Genomic DNA, 12,376 nt, shown 5'->3' with positions numbered 1-12,376 from the left:
AGAAAAAAGAAGAAGAGGAAGATGAGAATGATGTAGAATATGAAATTCAAAATATAATGATAATATCGAGGGAGTGGGTTAGATAATGGTAACTGGCAGGGAAGTGACTGAAATTTGACATATTGGAAGGAAACGTGTAAGCAGTTAAATGATGAAAACAAAAACCGTATATGATGTAATTTTTTAAAATGAAACCGTATAAAAGTTTAAGAAAAATGGTAAAATTGAAAACTGAAATTATGGTACCGTATAAATGTTGAAAAACAGAAAAAATGGCATTTTATGTAAAAATTCCTTACAAATATGGGATTTCCATCTTTTTTTACAAAAATATGCCATAAAAAAATCCCATATAAATGTAAAAAAAAAACAAAAAAACCCATAACCCCTTAGTTTTATTTAATTATGCCATAAAAAGGTAAACTCTTAAAATTTTCCTATATATAGTGTAATTTCTACTTTTGTTTATCTACTTAAAAAATCAGATTATATTTCTTTAAATGAATTTTGGAATTTTCCTTATTTAACTAATATAAATCTTAAGGTAAAAGACTAAAATGTCCTTTTCTTCACTCTTAAGTAAATTTATTGCCAAATGGCCAAATTATTGACTTTATTGCCAGATATTACCGTGGGACTTACACGGGTGAGGTTGTTTATGCTTTAGGGGTAAAGGAGGCCTTTAGCTGGCTAAAAGTCAAAGGGTGGAGCACGATCGAGGTAGAAACTGACAGCTTACTCACTGTTCAAGCAATCTTTAGTAAACAATAAATGTCTTCTGTCTTTGGCTTGATTACTAATGATTGTAAAATTTTATTGTCTTCTTCACCTAATACTAGTTTACGTTTTATTAAACGATCAGCAAATCGAGTGACCCATTTTGTGGCTAGACGCTCTCGATTCTACTCTGATCGTAGCATTCTTGAGGATAATGTTCTGGCTGACCTTCATGTCATCTTGTATTCAGAATGCTAGTTTTAATGAAGTTGATATTTTATTTTTCAAAAAAAAAAAAAAAAGTAAATTTATAGTCTAAGGGTAAAATAGTCAAAATCCCTAAGTGTACAAAGCTTTGTTAAGCTTTTTACACTTTTGACTTTTAGTCAAAATCCCTTTTAATTCTACTAATTCTTAGATGCTATGTTGTATTACTGTGACACTAATGACCAAACATCACACTTCACTATTACTGAACATAAAATATAAAAAACTATATAATTTCTATATAACATGCTTATTCATATTAAGAAATTGTTTTCTCAAACACTTAATTATGAGAATAAGTTACATTTCTACTAAAACATGCACAATCATAATTAATAATTATTAAACCATTAATCTGCCATTAAGTTTCATGTTTAAATGTACAATCATTGCATAACATTAATTCTGTAATTTTTTTAAAATTTTTAAATAATTTACAATATTAAAAGTAAACTTGAAGTTTTCGAACATATAAACTTTACCTTGAATGTAAATTTTTAATAAAGTACACATTCTTTAACAATTGTTTTTAGAGGAGGGTGGGTGCCATGGTATTGTATTTTTACCAAAACAACATGATTTAATTGCGTTTATTTTTTGTTTAAAAAAATATAAAATTAAAATAGACGAAACATGAGTTAATTGTTGCATTAACAGACAACAAATTGGGAGATTTTTATTTGTTTTTGAAAATAAACGTTTATAAGTATAAATTAAATTAAATTAAATTAAATTTTATGGTCATGTAATATTATGTGGTAGTGATGCAATTAAGTTTTGAGTGAACTCGCATTGTGGGCCGCAAAGTAGGAGATTTTAATAGCACACGTTTTTCCCATATTAAATATGAACCACACATGTTAGCTACTCACTTTCCCTTCCCCATTTTCATTACCATATTACCAGGTTCATTTCTGGAAACTACCGCCCATGCTCAGTGTTTTGTGCTTTATTGATTTTGCTCCACTTAAAACTTAAAAGGTATGTATTATTTTCTCACATTTCTCTGCCTATTCTTTAATACAACCCTTCAAATTGGTTTCAGATTTCATTTTATTGGTTCAATCCCATCATCTTTATTACTTCTCTCTCTCTCTCTCTCTCTCTCTCTCTCTCTCTCTCTGTGTTGTAAGTGTAATTAGTGTTTTTTTATAATAACATCAACCTTTAACACTATGGTATACAAATTCCTTCAAAAAAACACTATGGTATACAAATTTATTTACTATGTTTATTTATATATACTTTTTTTTAAAAAATAACATCAACACTATTGTATAGTCTATTAAAAATAATGATTGTATACAATTTTTTTTTTTCAATAATATAACACTTTTATATTTTGTCAACTAAATTCATCTGAATAAATATTTTTTAAAACTTAACCATTAAAAATAATTATATTCTTTTTTATACAATTTTTCTTTTTCTTTTTTGTCATTTTGTTCTGTCAATGTGATTATGGTGTTCCTTGTTAAGTTTTTGTTAAACTCTTGTTAGAATTTAGAAGTAAGAAAAAGAGGAAAAGAAGAACTTTGGTAAATTAGATAAAAAGGTAACAATCTCTCTCTATGTTCAGCTTTCTCTCTCTCTCTCTTACTAAAATTGCATTCAAAATGGGATGCTGAATCAATTAATTATCATGGTACATATACATAGCACTATGAGGTGGTGCTATATGGCGGTTCCATATACAACTAGATCCAAGTTATGCTTACAGCTTAATTGTAAGGATTTTTAAATTTATTGATTTTTTTTAGTTTTTTTTATTGTGCAGTAAATTTTTTTAAAAAAATATTGTATAATTTTTATATTGTATATTCAGTTATTTTGTAGTTGTTTTAGGTTGTTTTATAAAAAAAATAGTATTTTGTAAAAAAATTTGTATAATGTACAAAGCTTTGTTAAGCTTTTTACACTTTTAACTTTTAATCAAAGACTTAATTGAAAAGCTTTAAGCTTTTATGAAAAAAATATTACAATTTCGTACTTATATTTTTAGTAATATTTACTTAGTTCTTTCTGCAATTGAAAATTATATATATATTAAGTACTTATAAATGTTTTTAAAATATTGATTTAAAAAAATGATATTAAAATATACAATATTCAATCCAGTTGTATTTTTATTCGAATAAAATTATGATTATATTTTCTATCTTTTTAATTTATGAGTATTGTTATTTGGTATTTTAAAAGGCATAACACTATATTGATATGGGTCTTATAATTGATTAACAGTTTTTTATATTATTTATTAAATTAAAATTTATAAAATTTAGTATTTGAAATACATAAATAAGGTATGTTATTTTTTGTAGTGCTTAATACTTTTAGATATCTCTTAACATTTTTGGTTAATCTACTCTTAATTCCATTTATATACTTCATGTTTTCTTCTTTTTTTTTCCTTTTATAAAGGGAGATATTATACTTCAAGTTTTTTTTTTTTTTGACGGGAAAGCTTCGAACAAAGAAGCTACGAGACTGGAAGTAAAACATTCCAGCATAATTCTTCATCCAGCCCTAGTGCCCTTCGTGCCAAGTTATGCGCATCACTGTTGTACTGCCTCCTGATATGCCGAAGGATAACATTAGGGAAGAGGGATAAAGAACTCCTGATATCTGCAACTATATCCGAAAGAGCTGAGAGATCACCCTTTCCACCATGAACCTTGTCCACCAACAACTTGGAATCAGTTTCGACTAAAGCCAAGGGGATCTCAATATGTTGACACCAGATTAACCCAGCTTTTAAAGCTAGAGCTTCAGCTATTGTAGGCTGCAAGGTCCCAGCTGCAGGAATAGCTAGGTTGGCTACCAAATTGCCTTTCCAATCGTTAATAACTGCCCCAACTCCCAGCTTGCCTCTCTTAGCACAAAGAGCCGCATCTGTATTAAGCCGGTAGTAATTAGCAGGAACTGTTGCCTCTTTGTCATTCGGATGCTGAACACGAGCTGATTTGTACCTGTTAGCATTAAACAAAGCTTCCTGATAATCTGAAATGAAGGAGTGAGTCCAAGCTACAATATCAGTAGGAGCCACATCCGAATTAGCAAAAAGTTTTTTATTTCTAGAATTCCAAATGGCCCACATAAGAGATAATAATAAACTCAAACTGTCTTTATTCAGCTGATCAAAGCCATTAAGCAAAAATTCTTTAACATCCACATATCTATTAGAGAGATAAAAGGTTCTAAGAGGGGAAGCTTTCCAAATTTTAGCAGCTCTGGAACAATCTAACAAAGCATGAGTTACAGTTTCCACTGGGTTCCTGCAGAATGAACAACAAGGTTGAGGGATGGCTTTCCTACGAAACAAGTTAATGGCTACAGGCAAAATATGATGATAGACTCTCCAAGAGAAATTCTTGACCTTAGGGGGGAGATTTAAATTCCAGAATGTTTTCCACCAAGACGTAAAGAAAGATGGGTTAGAGGAAGAAGGAGGAAGAGAGGTGCTATTGGCTAAGTGGTAAGCCGATTTCACAGTGAATACACCCGATGCTTCATGTTTCCAAACCAAAGTATCATTCCTGTGCAAGCCTCCAATAGGAACTTTGAGGATAGAAGAGATAGAAGTGTCATCAAAGTAGTGACTAAGTTTATCTCTGCTCCAAAAGCCCTGGTTATCAATAAAAAAGCTAACTGTTTCAGCAGGAGGTGAATCATTGCTCCGAAGACAAGGGGATTTCAGATCAGGAATCCAAGGGTCCTCAAAAATTCTTACAGAGCATCCATTGCCAATCTTCCACACCAAACCATGCTTTAAAAGATCCCTACCCCAGAGTAAACTAGACCAGGTATAGGAATGAGAATGCCCCAGTTTGGCTTGAAGAAAATCATTGTGGCGAAAGTATTTAGCTTTAAGAACAGTAGCAAGCAAAGAAGTAGGATTAGAAAAGACACGCCACGCTTGCTTAGCAAGCATGGCCTGATTATGAGCAACGAGAGACCTAAAGCCAAGACCTCCAAAGAACTTCGAAGAACAGAGAGTGCGCCAGGATTTCCAATGAATCTTAGAGCCTTTCCCCATCGAATCCCACCAGAACTGCGCCATAAGTTTTTCAATTTTTTGACAGGTTGAGGCAGGAAGTCTGAAGCAAGACATAGTGTAGGAAGGGATGGCTTGAATGACAGCCTTAAGAAGCACCTCTTTACCAGCTTTTGAAAACAACTTTTCATTCCAAACAGCGAGTTGAGAACTCACTCTTTGGAGAAGAAAGTCAAAACTAGCCTTTTTAGAACGACCAAAGCACTGTGGAACCCCAAGATATTTGCTAATAAAAGGCCCTTGCTCCAGTTGAAGGGAGTCAAAGAAATATGACCTGACAGAAGAAGGGGTATTAGGAGAGAAAAGGATGGAGGATTTTGAGTAATTCACTCTTTGACCCGTTGCAAGACTGTACAAAGTGAGGGCTTCCTTGAGGGCATCACAATAAGAGGGAGAGGCAATGGTAAAAAGGAGGGTGTCATCAGCAAAAAGAAGGTGGGAAATGGAAGGAGCTGTACGAGCAATAGAAATTCCTTTGAAGAAACCCCTTTGTTCTTGAAGGCGAAGGGCAGCAGCAAGGCCTTCAGAACACAACAGAAACAGATACGGAGATAGGGGATCTCCTTGTCTAATGCCACGGGTAGGAAGGATAGGGTCCGAAACTTGGCCATTGATATTAAAGCGAATTGTAACAGAAGAGATACAGTAATGAATTAGATTGATAAACTTTGGTGGAAAATTTAATTTATCAAGAATTGCCAAAAGAAAGTCCCATTCCACACGGTCAAAAGCTTTCTCCATATCAAGCTTGAGACCAGCCCAACCAAGTTTCCCCTGTTTTCTATGGTTAATAGCATGGACCACCTCCTGAGCAATAAAGATGTTGTCAAATATAATGCGCTCAGACAAGAAAGCACTTTGAGCAGGGGAAATGAGACTACCAAGAACAAGCTTTATTCGGTTGGAAAGAACCTTAGCCACAGTTTTATAAAGAGTCGAACAAAGGCTGATAGGACGAAAGTCTTTGAGAGTGGAGGCATTAGACTTTTTAGGTACCAAAACGATGAGAGTATCATTAATGGCAGAGAGATCAACAGGATTATTAAGGACATTCAAAATAACCGTAGTTAGATCATTGCCAATAACATTCCAATTCTTTTGATAGAAAGCCGGATTCAGTCCATCGAGCCCCGGGGCTTTGTCACCAGAGAGCTGAAAGAGAGCTTGTTTTATCTCATTAGCCTCAAAAGGGGAATCAAGGAAATGAATTTGCTGAGTATCCAGAGATTTATCGAGGGCTGAAAGAAGGAGATTGGTAGCTCCCCTATCAGAGTGTTGCGTTTGAAACAAATTCCCATAATAACTACAAACCTCGTTACAAATCTCCTCAAAGGAAGTAACCAGTCTGCCATCACTACATTTAAGTTTACGGATGTGGTTCCTTTTCTTCCTCACAGTGGCTTTATTATGAAAATAACGAGTGTTTTTATCCCCAGCTTGAAGCCAATGAATTTTGGATCTTTGCTTCCAAAGAATTTCATTTTTATAAAGAAGTGAATCCAGCTGGGACTGCAGAGCAGTCACCTGTTTGACATTATCACTGGAGAGGGGCAAATTAGAGTTAATATTATTGATGGATCTTTCTAAAGCTCGAATTCTAGAAGATAGACTGTGGAAACTTTCATTCCAAGTTCGAATGTCATTCACACAAGCTTGCTGTTTTTGAAGAAAACCATTAAGGGAGAGAAGGCCTCTGGAAGAGGAAGAATGAAGCCAACTAGATTTGACAGTATCAAAAAAAGAAGGTTCTGTAAGCCAGAAGTTTTCGAACAAAAACCTTTTGACCTTTAGGGGGGTCATACTGTCATCTTCAAGGACAACTCTAAGAACTCTATGATCCGAACTATAAAATCCCAAATGGTAAAGAGTAGTCTTAGGAAAAGTTTGCATCCAACTATGGCTAACAATCCCCCAATCCAACCTTTCACAAATAGTACCATGCTTCCAAGTGAATTTAGAGCCAATCGGGTTAAGGGGAAAAAGAGAGAATTTACAAAGAAAACGCTGAAAATTCACCATAGCATAACTTGGAGGGGAAGCATTACTAGATCTATCACTAAGAGAAAGGTAATCATTGAAATCACCTAAAATAATCCATGGCAGTGAAGGTGCATTATCATAAAGCCTATCTAAAAGAGTCCAAGATTGAGATTTATCATGAGCATAGGGCGAACCATAATAACAAGAAACATGAGTACTTATATTATCATTAAAAGTTATAATACAATCAACATGATTAGATGAGGAGTTCAAAATATTAACAACTACATCAGAGTTCCAGAAAACTAAAAGACCCCCACCTAAACCTGATCTAGGGACCTCAAAAACATAGTCAAAAGAGAGGCTGCGGCACAAAATATCTCCACGGCCAGCAGCACATTTGGTCTCCATCACAAAAAGAAAAGTAGGTTTATACTTCTGCACAAAAAGGGATAGGTTACGGAATGCTCGGGAACTCCCCAACCCACGAGCATTCCAACTTAGAAGACTCATTTTTCTGGGCGGGGTTGCTCCGCAACACCCGCCTGTTCCATGGAATCATTGAGGGCAGAGGAAACTTCAGTTATAGTAGGTCCAGCTCGAGCACGCTTGAGGATATTTCTAAGAGAGTCACCAACCACTACAGTTTGTTGAAGGAAGGCTGCTCTCTTGGCACCAACAACCGCTTTTCCTTTGGCTTTTTCAGAGAGCCTGGGAAAGTTCCCTTCAGTGTGAGTAACCTCTTGGCTGCACTCACTAGCCACTATAGCAGCTTGCTGAGAAAATGAGGAAGGCAGATCACAAAGGACCGAAGAAGGGTTTTCACCACCCATAGTGTACCCAGCCTGAGTGGGATGAGAGGACAGTTGAGTAGTATAGGGAGAGGCAGGCCTAGTCTCAGCTCCCAAAGATCCAGGATCAGCCATGGTTCCAAAAGCAACAGAGGATCCCGTGCCAATCTCTTCAGTAGTAAGGAATTGGCTCACGGCAGCAGCAAGGGACTGGTCCACGTTTTCTTGATTAGGAATAGCTTCATCAATGGGAAATGAGTTGGATAAGTCAAAGGGATTTCTTTTGAATGTGGATTTGGCAGGAGCCTTAAGAGGAATTTTGTAAGGTAAAGGGGGTGGGAAAGCATGATCATCACATTTTTTAAGGTAAGTGATACATTTGGTGAGTGTGTGATCGAACATTCCACAGTGGTAACAAATGTTGGGCAGATTTTCATATTTGAAGTTCAACCACTTCTCGCGGTGAATACTTTTGAAGTCCACAAGGATACCACGGGTGATTGGCTTAGACACATCAATAAGAACACGGATTCGTAGGAAGAGCCCATAAACTTTTAAGAGAGTGATCTTATCCACTTCTAAGAAGTCACCCACCTCATCCCCAATGAGCTTAGCAAGCTTTAAGGATTTTTGACCAAAGGGGATAGAGTGAACTTGGATCCAGAAAGGAGAATAGCGTAGCTGATTGGGAAGGAGTGTATCAAGACCAGCAGGGTTGGCGCAGGTAACCAAACAATGATCGAAATGCCAGGGCTGTCCCTCAAGCACCCTTCTCATGTCTCCTTCACACTGGAATTCCACCATGAACATTCCAGAGCCATAATCGGAAAAAGTCAGAGAGTCACGAGTAACCCAAGCATTTCTCATGGCGTCTTCGAACCACTCTGGTTTTATGGTTCTAGGGGAAAGGACTCTAAAGACAAGACAGATGGGCTTACTATTCAGATTAAAACCCCCAGATTCTTCTTCAAGATCATGCACAACAGCTTCTTTATCAGTTAGGTTTAAAATTTCAGAGACATTGAGGGCTAAGGAGTCCATTTCTAAGCTAAGAGAACAGCAAGGGAATGAAGGGCCAAGAAAGAAGTAAATTGCATGGAAGAGGAAAAGTGACGAACGCAGTAGAAACCAATACCTTAAATAGATAAAATGAGATAAATACCTGGAGATACAAAGCCTGCAGATGGAAGATTTGCAAAGATGCTCTGCAAATCCCTTCAGGAGCCCTATGTCGATAGGGGCAATGATCACCACCTCCCTTGGATGTCTCAAAACGACGGCAGCCATTAAATGTAAACAAAAGACAAACTAAAAAAGAAGAAAGGAATAGCAGAGTCGCCTGAAAACAGATCTAGACACTAATAAAAGAGGATCAAAACAATAAATGAAGAGCAGTTGAAAAGAGGGATAATAAATGCTGCACAGGAGAAGAAAAGTCAATCCTTCAGCTATACTCAAAACAAAGGAAACACTCACAGAACGAATCAAAGAACGACACTGGGAATAGACCCTTAAACAGAATAAACTTAAACGACACCAAGAAGGTGAAAATTTAGACAGGATTTAATCTAGAATAGAAATCAAACAGGATGGAAATCCAGAAGAAACGGTACTCAGTCCGCTAGAAGGTTCCAGAGCTATTATTCGTTACTTCAAGTTGTTATGGGCCTTTCAGGTTAATCTGAAATGTATGGTGATTCATAAGGTGCTAATACTAACTTTTTTTTTTTTGAAAAGAAGTGCTAATACTAACTTGAATGAGAGTACAATGTTGTTATTGACATTGACACCTCTTATTCCTTTTTCTATTTTTTTTTATTTATTAATTACTATATTGACATTAATATCTACATTAAATATCAAAACATAGTATAGTTTTTTTTAGAGGAATAACCAATATTACTTATTGTTTTTAGATATATTTTTTTTCTATTATTACCAATTTTTACTTTTTTTTTCTTATTTTAATAGTTTATTTTTTTTTAATTTTTAGATTAAGATTAAAATGAATAATTCATTTTTACATTTTCTTCATCTAACCCATTGTTTCTTTCTCTCTCTATCTCCTTCTCTCCTCTATTTTTGGCTATTCCAATTCTTTTAGAACCTCACAACTCGCATCTAAATTTATCATTCGTATCGGTACACCTACTGGCCTAACTCTCACTGCCTTGTTTTGTCTTTCACATTCTGGGCAAGTGAATTTTCTTCTTCCTTTTCTCTACTTGTTGAAGAATATTCTTTGAGAGTATAAATCAAAATTACAACTTAAAATCACCATATTCGTCATTGCCAGTCTTCATCCATGACATTCGTGACCACCCTCCCTAATAGTATCAATGTCATTGATTTTCTAGATAAAAATTAAAGTCTCAACTCAAATTGGAACTCAAATTGCAACCCTAAATTACCATCAACAATTTGTTGTGCTAGACCTCGTGGTTTCTCTGCCATTGGTTAAAGGTATTTTACTAAAATCTCAACCCAAATTGCAACACAAACTTCAACCCAAATCGCAACCATCTGAGTTTTAGGTTAGTAGCTCAGACAATAGTCGTCAGAAAAATTACCAGAACCAAAGGAAAGATATATGCATTGAAGCTTCAAGTATGGTTCCTTTTCTTTTTACTATGTGAAATCTCATCGGTTGATTCATTTTCTTAACCGATGTATTTTTGCAAAGCAAAAAAGGACTTGTATTTTTTGTAAAAATAATTAGCTATAAAATTCTCCCTTGTCACCTTTTTTTTTAGCGACAACTCTTTTATTTTTGTTGCTTAAAAATTTGTTTGAATGTATTTTTTTTAATCATTCTATTCCATAGTTAAGGTGGCTTTTGGTTGGAGATAATGAAATAGAATGGAATAGAAAGGAAATAATTTTCATTCTATTCCTTTATTTGGTTCCATTTTAATATATTGGAATGACATTCCGATGGAATGCTCTTTCCACCATTTTGGTGGAGTGACTATTCCATTTTAAAAAGGAAGGAAAGACTATTTGCATAGAAGTGCTAAGAGAACTCTTTATCCCACTCTCTTTTGCACTCTCTCTCAAATGTGATGACAAATGTCATATATTGAGCAAGAGTTATTTTTACTTAATAATTAGTTATGCTATTCTAATGTTATTACAATTGTGTCATTACTACTTCTAATATAATTATTTTACTAACTTTTTGTTTATAAAAGAATTAATTACATTAAGAATAACCATTCAAAAAAAATTACATTAAGAATAAAAATGAAAAAAAAAATACATTTACATATATTTTTAAATAAAAAAAAGTAACAAATAATATTTATATAAAATTGTAAGTTTTTTTTTTCTTTTTAAGAAATTATGCAATATAAAAATTAATACAACTTAAATCTTTTTTTTATAAAAAGTAATATTTTTTTTAGATTATTATAGTTATATTATTTATCAAAATAAATACACCAATAAACCATCCAATATATTTATATATGTAATTAAATACTTTTATTTATTTTTTTGGTGGTATTTACATGATTTTTTTTTTCATATAGAGTATTGCATATATATACTACTAGAATAGACACATACCATGTGGTGTACTCATCCTTATTTTCTTATTATAATTTGATATATAGTAAAAATAAGTATATATATAAAAATATAACCATTGAAACCTCTTCCATATATATATGGAAGAGGTTTCAATGATTACATTTTTATTGTAACCATCATGATTACATTTTTTAAGCCATTGGATTACTATTAAATGGTTGTGATTAATTTGGAAATTAAATAAAAATACATAATAAATAACTTGTAACCTGAAAGTAACCTAATAATTTATTTCCTTAGAAAACTTTAATTAAGATTAATTATATTTTAAAATTAAATTAATTATAATTATTAATTAATTTTTTGTAATTTATTACTATATAAGGATCTTTTAGCAATTTATTAATTTGCACTTAAATTATTTAAAATTTTATAGCAAATTTTTTTATAATTTAAATTTTATTATACTTGTAATTCTAACTTTAAATTATTACACTTAATTATTTAAATATTTAAAAAATAAAAAGTGAAATAAGTTGAAGAATTTTTTAGAAAAAAAAATGGCTACACTTGTTATCGATTGTAACAAATAATTAAATAATTAAATATGATTTAAAATAATTAATGATTTAAAAATTTATTATAAGAAGAGAATTTTAATTTGTGTAAAAAAAAGTTTATTTTTGTAAAAAAATAAAATTTATTGTAAATATTATAATTAAATAGCTTAATTGTTAAAATAATTAGAGTAAAGATTTAAATATAAATAAAAATATTATTTATAAATATTAATTGCTAAAAGAGGTCTTGTTAAATATTTAATTAATTATTTTAAAAAAATAGTTAATTATAATTAATTAATTCTAAAAAGGAATGTTTATCTATTAGTAACCTGCTATAACAGGTCAAAGAAAAATGTAACCATATAGTTACAATAAAAATGTAACCATTAAATAGTCACCCATACATATATATAAGCTAAATAATTGTTTAAACATTCATCTATATATATATTCTACTGCAAAAAGTATAGCAA

The 12,376-nt window shown here is 32.7% G+C and overlaps 1 protein-coding gene across 3 annotated transcripts in view; it reads left to right on the top strand.

Moving 5' to 3' along the window:
- Window positions 1-1,768: 1,768 nt before the first annotated feature.
- The window catches only part of LOC115697314 (2-alkenal reductase (NADP(+)-dependent)), a 38,731-nt gene continuing 28,123 nt past the window's right edge, over window positions 1,769-12,376 (top strand). Inside the window, exons 1-2 of one of the 3 annotated variants that reach the window (XM_061118868.1) lie at window positions 1,838-1,965; window positions 2,485-2,539. The gene's annotated coding sequence lies outside the window, so the exon portion shown is untranslated. Of the gene's footprint in view, window positions 1,966-2,484; window positions 2,540-2,690; window positions 2,712-12,376 lie in introns of those variants that run through there. The other 2 variants (XM_030624260.2, XM_061118869.1) reach the window with 2 other exon arrangements.

This window comes from Cannabis sativa, chromosome 7, assembly GCF_029168945.1.
Source record: "Cannabis sativa cultivar Pink pepper isolate KNU-18-1 chromosome 7, ASM2916894v1, whole genome shotgun sequence".
Classification (NCBI taxonomy): domain Eukaryota; kingdom Viridiplantae; phylum Streptophyta; class Magnoliopsida; order Rosales; family Cannabaceae; genus Cannabis; species Cannabis sativa.
This window is presented reverse-complemented; position numbering and strand designations above follow the sequence as displayed.